General features: G+C 41.3%; 1 long non-coding RNA gene across 1 annotated transcript; it reads right to left on the reverse strand.

Annotated features, from left to right (window-relative positions):
* Positions 1–3510: 3510 nt before the first annotated feature.
* LOC101693010 lies at positions 3511–18695 on the reverse strand. Its single transcript, XR_199478.3, has 3 exons — positions 18352–18695; positions 17436–17529; positions 3511–3658 (listed from the first exon to the last, which is right to left on the reverse strand). It is a non-coding gene; the product is annotated as an uncharacterized LOC101693010 (long non-coding RNA).
* Positions 18696–18748: the final 53 nt, after the last annotated feature.

Genomic DNA, 18748 nt, shown 5'->3' on the forward strand with positions numbered 1-18748 from the left:
ACCTCGTCCGTATTCTTGTATTCATTTAACTCAATGATCAATTAATTTCTGATTATAAGCAAAGAGTCTGATGTACTGATAGGACAACAGGAATCTGCAGAATTGGAGGGGGCGCGGGACCTTCATCATCACACATAGAGGTGGGTCCAGGGGAGGGAACTGACCCCTGCAGGGAAGAATGTGAGCTCTGACCCCGAGCTGATGGTCAGGTTTAAATCCCAACTTTGCCACCTCCCAGCCCTGTGACCTTAGGCAAGTGATTTCACCTCTCTGTGTCCGGGTTTCCCCACCCTTAAAATGAAGGTAATAGTATCTGCCTTCTCGGATTGTGCTGAGGATGAAATGACTCAATGCGTGTGAAGTGCCTAGACCACCGCCTGAAAATTAGATGTGACTGCTTCTGCCCCGGAAACCAAACCCACTGGAGCCACACAAAGGCAGAAGCACACTGTGTCCTGCCAGACTTAGAGGCATGTGGCATTCTTCCTCATCTGTTTCCAAAAAATCTATAGTTTGGGCTCCTGGGTGGCTCAGTGTGTTAAATGGGGTGTCTTGGTTTCCACCCAGGTCATGACCTCAGGGTCCTGAGATTGAGCCCTTCATGGGGTTCTGTGCTCAGTGGGGAGTCTGCTTCAAGACTCTCTCTCTCCCTCTGCCCCCCCAAAACAAACAAATAAACTTTTTTTTTCTGATATTGGGTTAAAACTGAAAGATCCAATTCAGAATTTCTGCAAGTGCCATGTGCTGACTAGTTCACATCAGAACCACTTGGATTGCTTAATCAAAATTACAAAGCCCAGGTCCTGTCTCAGACCTACAGAGGCTCTTTGGGGTTCAAGGCCTGGCTATCTGAATTCTTAACAAACATCTCATGTGATATAATGTACCCTCAAGTCAGGAAAGTATGATTAGAGTCAACAAACAGAGATACCCATGGAGCCTAGAGCCTGCTCTCATGAATCTAGGAAAGCAGTGTCTCTGAAACGCCATTCAAGCGTTACCTTTTTTCACAATTTTGCCCAGTTATTTGACAACTGGTAACAGTGTATGCCTACAATTTTCTCTTACGTGACTCACTATTTTTACGAAAGCAAATTCATTTTAAAGGGGAAATTTATTTCATTACTGCAAATGAGAAACAGACATCTTGCCATAACTAGATGATAACCGCAAGAGTAAATATCATTTTTTAAAATAATGTTATTAAATTCTACCTAGACACTGTTACTGGCTGGAGCTCTGAAATCTGCTGCAGTATTTGTTAAATAGGAAGAAATCAGCAAGCACCAGAGAGGTGTTCCAGAACTAGAAGCACCGCTTACAGACTTTCTCCTTGATGACATGATTGAGAGGGACTCAAAGGAGAGTAACTTCCTCACCGGGTGATTCAGTGCCATTGAACGTTGTGTCTAAGCACCACCTAAAGTCATTTCCTCGTGAGTCATGGCGCACTTGGTACAGAACTCCAATAAAGCCTTCTCCTGAAGTCTACTGACTCTGGATTTGCAAGAGTAAGAACAGGCGTGCCTGGGTGGCTCAGTGGGTTAAAGCCTCTGCCTTCGACTCAGGTCATGATCTCAGGGTCCTGGGATCGAGCCCCGCATCGGGCTCTCTGCTTAGTGGGGAGCCTGCTTCCCCACCTCTCTCTCTGCCTGCCTCTCTGCCTACTTGTGATCTCTGTCTGTCAAACAAATAAATAAAATCTTAAAAAAAAAAAAAGAGTAAGAACAAAAACAAACACATTGACCCAGGCTACTTGAGACACCAGTAAGCATGGTATGCGCAGTCCGTGAGTCTCCAGGACCTCCCTCAGAAGGCCCTCTCAAAGGGTGAGGGTGTCACAGATTTGGATTAGGATCCACCGACCCACTGCCTGTGGTTTGTTACCTTGGGCTAGTCTCCAGAAACTGTCCTTTCTACAACATAAAATGACATGATACTTGCTCACGCCAAGATGAAATCAAATGGTGTTTGAAAAGCCTTAACGCAGAGGATGACGCATGGTTGCTGTTCAATAAATGGTAGCTTTCAGAAATTACCAAGACTTTATATTTTTAACCATTTTTGATAGAACTCTTTGAAGAACGCTCTTCTATTTCCTAAATACAGTGAAACTTGATGACTCAAGGCTATCATTTTGAACGTCTCTGCAGTCATTTTATTGTCACTGGATGCATTTCTAACACCTTCCCATAGTCACCTCTTTGTTCGGGCATTCCACATGTGCAGTGGGCTGATAACCAAGCTAAATGTACCCCAGTAGAGAACGGATTAAAACACAGCAAAATGTGTAGCCAATCAAAGTGCAAAAAGATACTCTAACAGTCATCAGAAAAATACCGAGATGCCCGGGAGGCTTGGTCAGTTCAGCAGCTGCACGCAGCTCAGGTCATGATCTCAGGTCCTAGGATCAAGTCTGCTTCTCCCTCTCCCTTTGCCAACCCCGCCACTGCCACTCAGGCTCACTCGCTCTCTCTCTCCCTCTCTCAAATAAATAAATTAAAAGAAAAATACAAATTCACACATTGAGGTATTTCTGGTCCATCGGCATCACAAATATTAAAGAGAGCAGTATTATCTAAGAACAAAGAGAGAATAGCAGATAAGCACTTTCATACTCTAATGAGTGGTAGTATAAGTGGGTACAACTCTTTTGCAGGGCATTTACTCTTTGACCTAGCAATTCTATTTCGAAAAATCTATGCAACAGGGGGACCTGGGTGGCTCAGTTGGTTAAGCGTCTGCCTTTGGCTCAGGCTATGATGCCAGGGTCCTGGGATTGACTAAGTCAGCCAGGCATCCTTACAATTAAAAAAAAAAAAAGAATGTAGAGCTAAGCCAACAATTGTCACTTTTGAATAGAACTTTGATGCCATGGTGACTTTTTTCTGTTTATTTCAGGTTCAAGACTATGTGTAATAGGGGGACAGGGGATATCATCAATCTAGTCTCAGAATAACCAGAATGTTCCCGAGTTTTTTCATTGTTTCTCTTATTAGTCTTCATTCCCATCAAAATACTAACAGAAAACTGCTAATGTTTATTGAGTAATTAGTAATTAAATAATTAGGTATTATGATACAAATCTCTTCATAAAATAGGTTATGAAGATTCAATAAGTAATATGTAGATATTCAATAAGATTCAATAAGATAATAAGATAATATGTACAGGGGCATCTTGGTGGCTCAGTGGGTTAAAGCCTCTGCCTTCGGCTCAGTCAGAGTCCTGGGATTCAGCCCCAAGTCAGGCTCTTGACTTGGCAGGGAGCCTGCTTTCCCTCTCTTTCTCTGCCTGCCTCTCTGCCTACTTGTGATCTCTCTCTCTGTCAAATAAATAAATAACATCTTTAAAAAAAAAAAAAAGATAATATATACAAAGTGCATAGGTTCCTTAGTTGTTATTTTTGTTATTTTTATCTCATTTAATTTAATTAAATTTAATTATGAAATCATTCTTATGACATAGGTATTATTGATATCCCCTCTGTATAGTCAAGAAAAATCAAGGTTCAAGAAGTTAAATAATTTATCCAAGATCACATAACACATAGCAGTGTTGAAGCTAAAAAGCGGTTTGAGACTCCAAAGTCTGTGTGCTTTACCACTAGGCTGAGAACACTTTGTCAAGTCTTCAGTTTCATGAGATGATTCTATTCCTAAAAGTGCAAAAAAGCAAATTTTAATTTTTTAATTGTTTTAAATTTCAATATATCATTTACTCATTATTATAATCAAATACAGTATATACTACCATCTTCAAATTATTTAATGATTTATTCTAAAGAATATAGTTGAAAAGCACATGGTTTAAAGGACCCCTGTATCTTACCCTCCTCTATCTCAGCTTTCATGTCCTCTTCCCCAGAGGCAACCACCCTCAAACCTTATAGTTTTTCCCCTGGTACTTATTACTGTCCTTCTAGATAGAAAACTAATACTACAATTTCTTGATGTATCAGTTTTAGAACGCCTATTGATTCATTTCTTGTACATTAACACCACTCCTTACTTACCCTCCTGGTATCTCTCCAACATCATTATACAGCCATTTGGGAGTAGAAATGTTTATATTATGACCAGATAAATTTTGTTTTCTACCAAACCAAGTAGATGAACTGTGACTATGTTTCCTTTCTTATAAAACCCTTTGTTTTTTTCCTTAGAGTTTATAATTGACTTGGTTTTTAATTTCTCCAAGTATTGTTTTATATATATATATATATATATATATATATATATATATATAATTTTTCAAGGGCTCCAACATCTCTGCTATAGGCCTGTCAACAATATTTTCTACATTCTAAGAATCAGTTTCATGTTTTTCCTGGGAATCTCCTCTCAGAGTCTGTTTTCTTGCTCCAATCAAGACAAGTTGTTCTCTAGGGCCTACTGCACAGCTGTCATTTTGAATCATCTCTTTGCCATTGTCCTCTGAATTTCCTTTGCCTATTGCCCATTGTGAATCTCCTCTTCCTTCAAGTCTTGTCTCACTCTTTCTTATTTTACTCTCATTTTGTTAGAGTACATTTCCAAAAGCTTATTGAAAGAGGGCAAATGGAAGGTAGTTTTTTTAAGTCCCTGAATGCCTGAAAATATTTTTTTTGAAACAGAAGACCTTTCTGTTTATTTTTTTAAACTATTTTTATTAACATATAGTGTATTATTTGAAAATATTTTTTTTCTGATGTTAATCCCCAGTGATAGTTTGGTTAGATATAGAATTCTAGATTGGAAAGCTGGTGACTGTTCTCCCCTAAGGTATGGCACATCTATAACTAACACATATTTTTTTATTCCTTAATTTTTTTTAAGATTTTTTTTTTAAGTAATCTCTATACCCAACATGGGGATTGAACTCAAAATCAAGAGTTGTGTGCTCTACTGATGGAGCCAACTGAGAGGCCCAACATTTTTTTGTCAGACTCTATGTTCAGTGGGGGACATGACTCCAAGATCAAGAGCTACATACTCTATGGACAGAGCCAGCCAGGTTTAATATTGTCTTAGTAAAGTTTTTGGAAAAGGCAAAGTATTTAGCCTTTCGTATTTAACTGGAAATCCCTCCAACAACCTTTTGTCTCCCAATATTTGTTGAAATCTCTTATCCACTATTGTCTCCCCTCATTCTCTTTATCCTGGTGAGTTAGTACATTCTCATCCCTTTATTGTGTTTTAGCCAGATTTGGGGAGGAAAAGGAAATAAAGGTGCCTCCCAATATGCTGGTTTTAATTGGAAATTCCACAATGGCTTATTAAATAAAACTTAAATGTCTTGAACCATACTATAAATATTCATGCATATGAACAGAGGTGAGGTCTCCAAAGGATGAATTTTGTACTCTTTTTTCTCTTTGTCTGAGGAGAGAAGACCACCTTTATACTCTGTGAGGGCTATACTCCTCAGCTTAACTTGGCTAACACCTAAACAAGGGAAATTGCTTCCTATGCACATAAAATTACAAACACAATTAGACTTGGTTTTCCTGTTTATAGACAAAGGTTTAAAAAACATTATGAACAAAAAACATTATAAACAAAGCTTTAAAAAATATGCAGGATATGTGGTCCCTGCTCTAAATCAGATTTTTGCTTTTATTTCTATTTTAGTTTATTTTTAAGAAAGGGATAGAAGCGTAGTGAAATGCATTTGTGAAAGGATTATGGATAAAATACCAGTATTCTGTATTTTTATTTGTTTACTTATATTTTTAAGATTTATTTATTTATTTGAGAGAGAAAGAGAGGTACAAGGGGGTGGGTAAGAAGCAGAGGGAGAGAATCTTTAAGCAGACTCCCTGCTGAGCACAGAGCCTGACACAGGGCCCGATCCCACAACCCGTGAGGCCACAACCTGAGCCAAAACTGAGAGTCTGAATGCTTAAACAACTGAGTCACCTAGGTGCCCCTAGTAGTCTCTATTTTTAAAGAAATTTAAGAGTTAAAAAAACAAAACAAAACAAAACCCAGACAGTTAAATAGTGGTCTGTAATCTCAAAGGCACTGTCCTTCACTCTCAGATGGGTTTCTGCTACAGGTGGATTTTTCTGGAAGAATACGGAAACAGAGTTTGAAGAACAAGAGTTAGCATTCAACATCTGTGAAAAGAAGCAGGAGGAAGGGGCGCCTGGGTGGCTCAGTGGGTTAGGCATCTGCCTTCAGCTAGGGTCATGGTGCCAGGGTCCTGGGATGGAGCCCTGCGTTGGGCTCTCTGCTCAGCAGGGAGCCTGCTTCCCTTCCTCTCTCTCTCTGCCTGCCTCTCTGTCTGCTTGTGATCTCTGTCTGTCAAATAAATAAATAAAATCTTAAAAAGAAGCAGCAGCAGCAGCAGGAGGAAGCTTGTGAGATAATAGAACATATACATGCGAGTCTCTCGCTCAGTTCCTGACATGGGGCTCCTGAAACCCTTGTTATTTCCTAAGTGATGAGCTCTTGGAGCATTTTTTGATCTATTGAGGTGACTCTGGCCTCCTGGATGGGCTCCTGGATTGGTGCTGGTCACTAGAAAGACCAAGCCAGGATTAGAAGCTTGGAATTTTCAGCCCCACCTCCTATTCTCTAGAGAGGGCAGAGGGGCTGGAAATGGGAGTTAATAATTGGTCATGCATGAGGAAGCTTCCATAAAATCCCAATACTCTGAGGTCTGGAGAGCTTCTAGGCTGGAGAACACATCGACACACTGGGAGAGTGGCATACCCCAACTTCCTGAGGACAGAAGGTCCTACACTCAGGACACTTCCAGACCCCACCTTATGTACCTCTTCAGCTGACCTGTCATCTGTATCCTTTATCGTGTCCTCTCACAAGCTGGTAAATATAAGTAGCTGTTTCCCTGAGTTTTGTGAGATGTTCCAGCAAATTAATTGAACCTGAGAAGGGGATTGTGGGAACTCTGATTTATAGCTAATCAGTGAGAAGTACAGCTGATGAGCTAGACTTGCAACAGGCATCTGAAGTGGGAGTTGAGGAGATAGTCTTGTGGGACCGAGCCCTGAACTTGTGGGATCTGATGCTATCCGCAGATAGTGTCAGAACAGAGTTGAATTGTAGGACACCCAGCTGGTGTTGCAGAATTGCTTGGCGCGGGGAAAACCCCCACATCTCTAGTGTCAGATGTGTCGTGAGTGTGGTAGTCCTGCGAGAGTCAGTGAGACACACTGGAGGGAGAACTGGTTTTTTTCTAAACAAAGCAGAGCTGGGCAGAGAGAAAGGCCCAACTGTGACATGCACCCAATAACGCCCCCGCCAAAACCACGGGACTCTCTACAGTGATGATTGCCTGTCGGGGTTGGTGGGAGTTGGACCAAAGTAACAAGTTCCTGTAGCCCCATCCCACTCTTGCTTCCCTTAGTCACTCAGTATGAACTGTCCCAGAAAGGACGTGACCTTGGATGAACAACTCTCCACAGCTGTGGCTTGAAGCCCAAGGAGCTGGGAGCAGAGCCCATCTCTTGACTGTACTCCCAGCAATGGGACAGCAAGTCTTTGCTTGAATAGGGTCTGGGCAGCCCATCTCTTTGTCCATCATTACTGTCTGAGTCTCCTAAAGCTGCTATAATAAATTAGCATAAACACTGTGACTCAAAGCAACAACAAATTTATGATCTTACAATTCTGGAGGTCAGGAGTCCAAAATCATCTCGTTGGGCTAAAGTCAAGGTGTTGGGTCCAGAGGAGAACTCACTGCTTTGCCTTTCCCCTCCTCAAAAGACTGTTCACGATTCCTGGCTCATGACCCCCAGCCAGCAACACATTACTCCAACCTCTGCTTCCACTGTCACACTTTCACTATTCCCCTGCCTCCCTCTTTCCCTTATAAAGACTCTTGTGATGACACAGAGCCCACTAGGATAATCTAGGATAATCTCCCGTCTCAAGATCCTTAACTTAATCCCATCTGCAAAGTCCCTTTTGCTCTGTGAGGTACTATATTCACAGGTTCCAGGGATTAGGGTATGGATATCTTTGGAGACATCATTCTGACTACCAAAATTACCAAAGAGACATTCTAGAGTAGCTGGTTAAAAGTAGCACCAACCAGATACCCTAGTTTGATCCCTACATTTGTCTACAATAATATCTCATGTAAATCCAGAGATTCCTCTGACTCAAGTACTATGCTAAGTGCTTGATGTGAATATCTCACTTATTTCTCTCCACAGTTCTGAAGTAGGTACTATCATTATAATCTTTATTTTGCAGATGAGGAAGTGGAGGCCCATCGAGGTTAAGCTATTTGCTTTTGGTCAAACCACTAGTAAATGGAAGAATCCTGATTTAAACCCTGGTCTGCCTGACTCCAAAGCTGGTACCCTTAGACCATATCTTTCTAACCCTCCTTTGCTTGTTGCTAAGATTAGGTCTTTAAGCTGCTCAACACAACCACCTCCCCTCACCCTACATGCCAGCTCAGGGTGGCACACGACAAAGGCTCAAATAAATACTTGTTAGATTGAATTCTCCAAAATTTAATCTCTTTCCAGTTTCCACACAACCATTAAGGTATTCTCCAATTCCCATATTCTTATTCTCACATCCAATAAACTTTTATTGGGCATTTATGTGCCAGGCACTGGAGAAATTCAAAGATGAATAAAACATGTGGCTCATTTCCAGGGAGCTCACTTTCCAGTGAGGGAGTCATGATTTTGACCTCAGAGTAATTTTTTATTTCCCTCCTGTTCCATCCCTTTGGACCATCAGCAATGAATTTGAAAACAGGAAGCATCATTATTATTGTTTCTGGACAATTATCTACAACAGGAATCTGAAGAACAAGAAGAGGAGGCTGGAAGCTCTTTGGGGCTTTTTTTCATATTAATATATATTTACTGTGCACACACACATATGTAGAGGTGATTTTAGGTTTTGTTCCCATTTTTTAAAAATGGGAGCATGTTCTATATATATTCTTATGCTTGTCTTTCCACTTAGGAATGCACAGTAGGGTGCTTTTCCAAACTGGCTTCCTACTAAATGTTTTGTTCCCTTACTGACACTCATCAAAACTAGTTTCAAGTGTTTTCCCCCAAAACTTACAGGATAAGAACTTCCTTTTGTTTTGGTTACAACAACCTTGAGGAGTGACAAGTCTACCTTGTACTAAACTATCTGGCACTCCACCCCCAGAATAGTCTTTCCAAAGCCTAAATTTTCTGGTCTCTTCTCTCCAAAATTTCCCCATTGCCTGAAGGATAAACTCAGATCTGCTCTGGTTGGCCTAACAGACAAGGATTTTCAGAATCTGGCCCCTAGAGCTATTCAGCCTCCCATGGTGGTCCTACACATACAAACCAGACCTCCCACTGGCTTTCTGTACTCTGCCATAGTGGTCTTCTTGCAGGTTCTGAACTGCACCAGCCTGCCTTGAATCCAGGCCTTTCAATATTTCTCTTCCCTTTCTGGACAGCATTCTCTCCTTCCTCCATCAGGATAAATTCTAATCACTCTTTGAGTCTCTGCTGAAGCCTCACTTCCTTAAGGTTTTCTTAGGCCCTTCTCAGCCTGCATCTTTCTTTTCTTTCCTTCATCCTGGGTACATACGTTATGCTAGAATTTAACTGCAAGTCTGTTTTGCCTGCAATTATCTCTGCCCCACTGGAAGGTCTGTCTTCTTCACCTGCTGAACAACCCCCCCAACACACCCCCATTTCAGGCATCACACAGTTGGTGGCACATTGCAGGTGTTGATAAATGTTTGCTAAACGAGTGATAATGAATGACTCATGGGGAAATTTTACTGCTTCTGGTTAATATACAATGCGTAGGTGCAGTCTCATGTTGAATATTTGGTTCCACTGATAATGATAAAGAGAAAAAATCACCAAGATGAAGACATCCTAGTTTCTTTTTCAAAAGCACTTCATCTATTTTAAGGATTGTTCTTTTCTTGTGTTTATTCATTTGTGGCTTTAATCATTGTGAACCAGTTTATTTTAAATGGGTCTTTAAGAAACCAGTTATCTGAAGCATTTGGGATCTGATCTTGTGGTTTGCTGTTTCTGTTGACTCTTGCTCATGGTGGATTGTTTCCTTGTGTGTTTTGTAATTTTGAACACAGAGATCTTTATTTGTGGGAATCCAGGACATCTAGACTGAAGGTTTGCATTTAAGAGTTTGCTTAGCTCATTTCTTGGCTTAAGGGTTTCCCAAAGTAAATTTGAACCCTGAACCTTACATGAGTAGAGTCCTACTGTGAACAATTCTAAGGGGGCGTTTCTTTCCCACTCAAGGTCCAGAGTAAAAGAAATAGGCTTTCTTGTTATCTCCCTGTGTTGGCTGGATGACTTTTTCTAGTCCTTCCACCCTTTCCCTTAAGGGTATAGCTCTTTGAGGGTCGTTGAGTGGAGGCCACAGTGCCCTTCCCCCAAAGTTCTGTCCCCTGTCCTTTGGGACTTTTACAACTGAAACCCCTCCCCTGCTCCATGCAGATAAACCCTACCAGTTTAGTTTTCACCATCTGTTTTTCTGACTCCTTGAGATTATTCCTGTTTTCTGGTGGTGTTATATTTTACCCAGCATTATCTAGACGACTATTAACCGGGGAAAGTTTTTACATTATCTAGTCCAAAATAATGCCCCAAAATAGAAACCCAGTAGACTAGTTTATAGACCTTGCCCTCCATCTGTGAGCTTGAGTCTGTTTTTTATTTTTTTAAAGTCACGTTGTTCTCCTGCTATTTTCTGTATATTTACCACTCTTCTCTTATTCTCTCCCTACTTTTACAACAGTTACATTACAGAACAAAATGCCTTATGCTAATAATGTCTCATGTATAAACTAGACTTTTCTCCCCTTAGTATTTGGCTCCTATTACTGGTTCTTTTTCACCTCCTTTCCTAACTATCCTTTTATGTAATTTTCTAGTGAACAGACACCAAATATAGCTAGTATCTGATCCATATGTCACCTGCTAATTTAAATGTTCTTTTCTTAAAAAAAAAAACAAAACTATCCTAATTTTGCAGATAAAAAAAAAAAAATCCTGAGGTCGACAAAACTGCTAGCAATGTTTCCATACATACCATTGTCAAAACGCTGGCAAATTTGGTAACATGAGGTGGCCAAGTTTTTAAAAATTCAGTACTAGTACTGCAAGACATATTTCTAATTTGAATAAAAATTCTAACTTGCTTAAAACATGGTCTAGGCCTAGATAAATTTCCTTTGGTCTTAGGTCTAGGAATACATGTGACACAGGTATTTCTACTGATATGCAAGTACATCAAGTGTACTTTATACAGATAATATTTGCAGCCCTGGAGTGCTTCACAGAGGGTCTGGTTTGTAAGGCTGTTCCTCCTTACTCATAGCTTCCTTGGAATTTCTCATTTACATAACAACCAAGTAAAAATGAGATGAGTATTGAAGAAACTACTTTTGTCATTGTTCTAGTCAAGGTTACACATTAGCTGACTTATAAATAAATCACTCTCTGTGACAGAAATATCAGCAACTGAGATCGTTTATAAGCATAACCACAAAACTTTTTTCAAAAGGACTTTTAAAAAACTCCCTTAGTTATGACAGCTTTGGTTAATGAATATTCTACTTGTCTCTTCCTTTCAACCTCCAAAATGTTTTTAGAGTTGGTAAATCCCAATTTTAAAAACTTGAGAAAATTGTCGCTGTGATGGTCCCTATTGCTACCGCATAACAGACCTAACAGACCACAGCTAAATGTAATGGATTAATATAACAATCACGTTATTTGCTTGTGAATCTGCAGGAAGTAGGGCAGGGCTCAAAGGGACAGTTCACCTGTGTTTCACATGGTGTTAGCTGAGGTGGCTTCGTGTGGGGCTGGAGGTTCCAAGATGGCCTCACTCGTAGGGTTTCCGTTGAAATGGCTTGAACAATTGAGGACTGCATAGGACAGCTGGGCCTCCTTCCTTGTGGTGTTGGCTGGACTCTTTTATGTCTCTGGGGCCCTCTGCTGTCACCTGAGTTCCTGGAGTCCCCTTTCTCCAACAGAAAAGCCTGGACTTCTAGTCATGGCAGATGGTATTCCCTCTAGCTAACGTGTAAACTTCCAGGCCTCAGCTTGAAAGTTCTGGAACAGCATTGCCGCCAAGTTCTTTTGGTAAAAGCAAGTCAAAGAACAGCCTCCAGGGAGTGAGGAAAAAGACTCCAGCTCTTGGGAGGGGAAGATGCATGCACCCCCTAGGGATGGGAGAAATGGGCAGCAACCATCTTTGCAGACAATCTACCATGGTTACTTTATTAATGCATTTATAAATAACTGGCACCCATTCTGATTAGAAAGTTGAAACAAATCAAAGGAGAAGTTTATCAACTATAGCTTAGTATCAGTATTGAGACAGTTTATAGTAGTTGAGACTAAAGACGTCAAGGTATTTTCCCAATATAAATAAGCTTAGGGCAGAGCTTGAATGTCACTATTCTTTTTCTGCACTTACAATTTCAAGTAAGAAGGTCTTGCTTGGTTAAAACAGTAAAGCTTAAGCTAAAGTCACCTAGTCCTTAAGATCTGGGGGGGATCTTTAGTTCACTGCCTCGGTGCATGTCTTCTCCCTGGCGGTCACATTGGGGGGGTACAGGGAGACATGAATAAATGCTGTTGTTTTCTTGTTCTCAAAACACCATATTGCAGGCTTGGACCAACTTTCTAATCCCACTAATTGTTTTTTAAAGAAATAACACGATTTTGATTTTGCAAATTTTATCACACCAAGTTCTCCACAATCGGGTACACCAAGATCTTACCATTGAAACCCTTCCTGGTGTTAAGCAGATGGATAATTTTGAAATATGTACGTATGGAATTAAGTTCCATGACTATCCAAATACGCCAACTATTTCCATGGCATTTGGAATTATGCAATGGAAAACGTTTCCAGTGATGCCTTTTTATGTGTTAATTTTGCAAAATTTATTCTCAATTATAATTTCAAATCACCTGAACAACAGAAGAAAATTAGAAGCTATATCAAAACCAAGAACTTATTTGAATTTAGCATTAAGAAAACATCTTAAGTTAATTAATTGGCACAAACTGAAGATAACCCATGTTTAACAAGCCAGTTCTGGTTGACATTTGCCAAAATAGGACATACTGAATATGTTGTTTTTGTCCAATATCCCTTAAAATTTTAAGAAAAAAATTAAAGCAGAGGGTACAAAATAATTTACTCCCATGAGATTCAGGAAACTTTAGATAATCCTTTAAGAAGGAAATTTGCTTTCGTTAATTTTTTAAAAATCTGTACTTTGAACAATCTTTAAATTTTAAGACTTTTTCAAGACATAATTGTCCAATCTTCATACTGATGAACATGCCAGATAATTTCCTGCACATCTGCCAAGATTGGACATCTTCAGATTGGAATAAGACTGAATTCTAAGGTGTGTCCTTTAAAAAAAAAACAACAAACAATTTCTCTTAAGTTGAAAGATTCATTAAAAGTATATTTTGAACATCTATCTCTTTGAAACACTTAAAATATCTTCGAGTTTAAAAATTCTTCATGTTGACTTGGGATAGTCTTGGCTCTTCAATTTTCAGTACTATTGTCTTTACTTTTCAGTATTGCATTTATTTAAAATAAGTGTATTTTTTAAAACACATTGCCATTGAACTTGGGCCAGATGCTTTGAAAGAGTGAGTTTAGGGGGGTTGGGGGAACAGGAAAAAATGTCTATAAATAGTTCTTTCTGTAGCATCTACTGTATAATAAAGTGTTGTGTAACTCTGCCATGCAACGTAAATAATGATAGTAATTTGCATTTTCTTATTACTATTCATCCTCGAATTGAATCTGCAGTCTTTTGCCAATATTAAGGTCTATTTCTTACTTCGCTACATCCCCAGGGTCCCTGCTATGTTGAGAGAGGGGAGAGAAACGGTCCCTTTGTTTTGCACGCAGATTGTACAACAGGTAACACACCAAATGCTTTTTGCCTTGCAATTCTGTCCCATAGACCCAAAGGCAGTGTGGTCCATGCCTGGACCAGTATCGAACAAAGCCAGGGTAGTGGAACTACACTTCCATCCCCTCCTTATTAACACCTTTTCCTCTTTTTCAATCAAGATGGTCCCAGAGTGTAGTCCAGGGCAATGATGCTGGGCTCAAACTAGAGGGAAACAGAGAAGACTCCAGAAGAAGAAATATTTTTAAAATTTCACCAGCCCAGAGGGCCTATTATTAGTGTGACAGAATAATGTGATGGAGAAATTAATGGACTTACTTTCCACTGCGGACTCATCACCAAAAACTAAGGGTTGTTTTTTATTTTTTTTTTCCTTTTCCCCAAGCAATTAAGCCTCAGAGTCCTGGAGCATTGGGTTTGCCTGGCTCAGGGGAGCTTAGACGCCTAGGAACTTTTGGACTTGGGGTTGAATGATCAAAATGCTAAGCCCCTAGCAGGGAGGAGGTTGGGAGTGTTATGTGAGAGGCCAGTGGTCCCGCTCCCTGAAGAATTCCATACTTAGTGATGCAGAACAGTGGTGAGGAACAAGGTGGTGGGAGAGAGATACATTATGTGGTATCTGGGGCTTCTCAGCTGAAATCTGCACACCAGCTGCTTGGAGACCTTGTTAAAATGCAATTCTGATTGAGGAGTCCTGGAGTGGGTCCAGAGATTCTGCATTTCTAACAAGCTCCTAAGGAGTGTTGATACTATTGGTTCTGGAACCTCGCTTTGAGTTAGTAAGTGGGTGAGAAGAAGAAGGTGGCAGAATTTCAAAGGAGGGGCCCAGGGAAGTCTAAGCCTCAAACTTGATGACAAAGAGCATCTATGCCAACAGACTTTAGGAACAGTTGAAGACTAAAAGCCCTTCCTCAAATATTCTGGCCTATTTCCCTACAACCTCTTTGCCTTCTTGACCCCAGGGTACCGAAGGAACCCAACTCCCACAGAATGAATTTTCACACTCCCTTGGTTTGAGGAAGAGATGGTGGAGGACCTTGAGCCACATTCTATGGAATTTAGAAAAATTAAAAAATGTGAAATTTTTTGAGCCCATGGAGCAAATTCATATGAATCACCCTTTCAATCTCAAAGTTAAAGAGCACCAGATTTGAGAATCAAAAAAGAACCATTCCTTAATTATTCAACGAACACACTTTAGGGGACAATGAATGGATTTCCCTAAACCCTACCGGGTTTAGGGGCTTTCTGGGGCTTCCGACAAAGAGAAAGTCCTTGAAGGCAGCGAGTGCCCCCAAAAGAGCTGAGGAATTTACAGTCCTTATCAGTCAATGATTTGGCTGTGGTCACCAAAGAAAATGGCCCTTCCTCTACACAAACTCTTCGAATTCCCCTTTGAGATTTTTTTCCTCCTTCAAGTCCTTGCTCTTCATTTAAACATGATTTCACCAGTACAAACATGCTCAGGAGAAAGACCCAGTTTGATTTTCTTCTGCCAGCATCTTCCAAAGATAGCCTCGCATCCCATTCTCTCATAAGAACAAATCTTAAAAATAAACTAAGGCAGTAAGTGCTGTGTCCAAAGCCAAGTTTGTTCCAAAGCTGAGAGTAATAAAATCCAGGGCTCCCTTCCCCTAAGTCAATTTTAAGAGCAAATGCTTTTCGTTGGTAATTTTGTTTGTAACTTCTGATCCTGCCATCTCTAGGACCTACGGTTTTATTAAAGCATTTCCAAATCTGGTTCTGATTACATAAGAAAAGTTTGTGCCTATGTTCATCAGTGTCACAATTCACATGGAGCTACCGGCTTTATTTATCCTGATTTCTCCAGAAGGTCTACAATCTAGGCAGAGGGTCAGAAGGAATGACTGCGCCTTCTGCCTGATCATCTGTATTTCAGAAAGAAAAACTCACATGATCCAACATTTGTGCTTTACCAGCAGTTCTTTTTTTTTTTTTTTTAATTAGGTGCCAATGTTTAACATACAGTAATTTACATAAAAATCTAAATTTTTGATGGCCCTTAAAAAAATTGTACACCCTGGCAACTTACAGATGCCATTCCTCATGGCTGAATATCGGCCTGCCCATTTCACAAATGCCAATACTGAGGACCAAAGACATATTAAGTAACTTGCCCAAAGGGCTATGTCTTTAATTAATTCAATTAATAACAAAACCAGAAACACACAAAACTGCAGAGACACACATTAAATGGACACCTCTGTTTTTCCGGCGTATGCGTGTGAGTACCCATTCTCTGTCTTAGAAAGTGATGGCAAGCTCCAGGACTGAGAAGCGGTGGGAGCGGAGGACAGTGGTTCTCAAACGCCAGTGCATCAGAATCCCCTTGAGGGCCTGTTACAGCACAGATGGCTGGGTCCACCCCCAGAGTTTCAGATTCAGTGGGTTTGGGGTAGGGACAAGAATAATTAACATTTCTAACAAGTTCCCAGGGGCTGCTGCTGCTGCCAGTCCAGGGACCACACTAGCTGAGCTCGCTAAGAATTTGAGCTCTTGTCCTGGTTAGATCCAGTTGTGACCATTATACCAAGTCAGAAAACCTACTAAACTTTTGGGCAAGTTACTTAACAAGTCTATGAAATGGAGCTAATGATAGTAGCTTAGGCTTATTGCAACAACTGAGTGGGTATAATAAATGTAAAGCAAAGTACATAGGACAGTGTCCGGCCCCTAGCAACTCTCTAAGAAGTATTAGTTATTATTGTTCATTCCTTCATGGAACAATTATTGATTGATTGCTTCCTCTGAGCCATGCATCAGGCACTAGGAATATAGTGGCAAATAAATCAATGCTTTGCCTTCTAAGAAGCTTACAATCCACTGGGGAGGCACACAACACATGACCTTGTAAATATATAAGATAATGCCACACAGAAGAATTCTGCATTCCAAGCAAACCGAGTAGCAGCTGCACACAGAATTTTATGAGAACTCGGTCTAGTCTCAGTCACATCTTCCAGCTCAAAGAGGTGGTGGCACCGTGTTTCTAAGACAAAGGTCCCTTAGCAAAATGACTATATATACATCATTAATTTTTTATTATGTAGACTTACAATATATTTTACATTGTATATGTAATATTGATATATATGTTTTCTATGTCAATAACATTTATGTATAATAAAATATATTTTGTGTTTTAAATATGTTTTATATTTTTATATTCCTGTTTATATTTTATATATCCTAGGAATGGCTCCCATGATTATGGAGGCCAAGAAGTTCCAGAATGGGCTGTCTGCAAGCTGGAGACCCAGGAGCCAGAGCTGTGATTCAGTCTGAATTCAAAGGCCTCAGAAAAAAGAGCACTGGTGTCTGAGGGCATGAGAAGATGGATACCCCAGCTCAAAAAGAGAGCCAATTCGCCCATCCTCTGCCTTTCCGTTCTATTCAGGCCCTCTGTGGACTGGATGATGCCCACCAGCACCGGTGAGGCCCTCCTTGCTCAGTGCACCAATTCCAATACCGACCACTTTCAGAAACACCCTCCGAGACACAGCCCCGGCATAATATGTTACCGGCTCTCTGGGCGTCCAGAGTCCAGTCACGTGGACGCATGAAATCAGCCCTCGCGGGTATAGTCACACCAGCCGATTCTTGAGTAGGTTTTGCCTGAGAAGAAACATTTGAAACAAGAACAAGGTGGGTGGAGAGTGTGCTAGAAGGGGAGGAGAGAGTAAGGCGGCAATGTGCCGGCTGCTGTACACGTGTTGTTTGATCCTGGCAGGTACCTCTGGAGTAGAGATTACAGGACGAGGAGAGAAGCCGGTGGCAAAGGGGCAGACGAAGGATCTGAACACGCAGAGTCCGAGCTGGTCACTGTCACACCACAAGCCACAGATGACCCTTTCCGCTTCCGAATTCCCAGGCAGGGGCCAGCCTCAAGTATAACTTCCCTCCTGTGTTTGCCTCACTGCCCCTCTACTCTGCTCCTAGAGCAGCTGCCACAGAGGTAATCAGGTGCAGGGAGCAGCCGCTTCTGATTCAGAACCCTTCTGACCCCAGGCCAGCCTCCTCTTTTCTCCCTATTGTCTTTCTCACAAGTTAAAAAAAAAAAAAAAAGCTTTATTCTGGATAAAGTATGTAATCTGTAAGATGCAATACATACTCGTCATACTCATGGCTGGGAAATACAGACCAGCAAAGTAGAAAGAAATAAAAGTGGTCCAAAACCATCTCATTGCAGAAAAAGGCACTAAACTGTCAATACTCGTTCCCCTATCTTCAGATCCTAGGGATCCTGTCCTCTGTGCTTGGTAGCTAGCCCTTTCCAGTTACACGCTATTAAACTAACTGGGAGCTTGGTTTTGGTCTTCACTCTGGGGTTGCTCCTGGAGCTGGGCTCTCCCCATTGTGTTGGGTGAGGGGCACGGACTGGGAGGTAGACCGGAGCTGTGCAGTGTTTGCAGTTGTTTATCCATTCGAAGTACTCACCTCCCAGCTTATTTCGAGCCTTTTTTTTCCTAGGGCATCTATATTCAAGACCTGGCCCCGTCATTTCGGGTTGTTTTCCCTCGGGGTTTTTCCGCGCTGGAGGCTCTCTGTTCCTTCGAACTCTAAGTGTTTGAACTTTGGGGGTAGCTGGAACTGGCTTTCGCCGTGGGACTTTAGTTTGTAACGATGACTGGCCGCTGCAGGGGGTGACCCGGCCTCTCTTGCTTCCCCCGGCCTCAGGAAGCCCCGTCGCACCGGCGAACGGGCAGCGCTGGGCTGAAAGGGCTGACCGGGAGGGAGTCGGGCGCCCGGCGCCTCCCGGTAACCTAGTAACCGGCGCCTTGGCAACGGGGAGGGGGCGGGACCTAGGGAGGAAGTCGGAAGCTGGAGGCTACAT

The sequence above is a fragment of the Mustela putorius genome, unplaced genomic scaffold (genome assembly GCF_011764305.1).
Source record: "Mustela putorius furo isolate JIRA1106 unplaced genomic scaffold, ASM1176430v1.1 tig00537248_pilon_pilon_pilon, whole genome shotgun sequence".
Taxonomy (NCBI): Eukaryota; Metazoa; Chordata; class Mammalia; order Carnivora; family Mustelidae; genus Mustela; species Mustela putorius.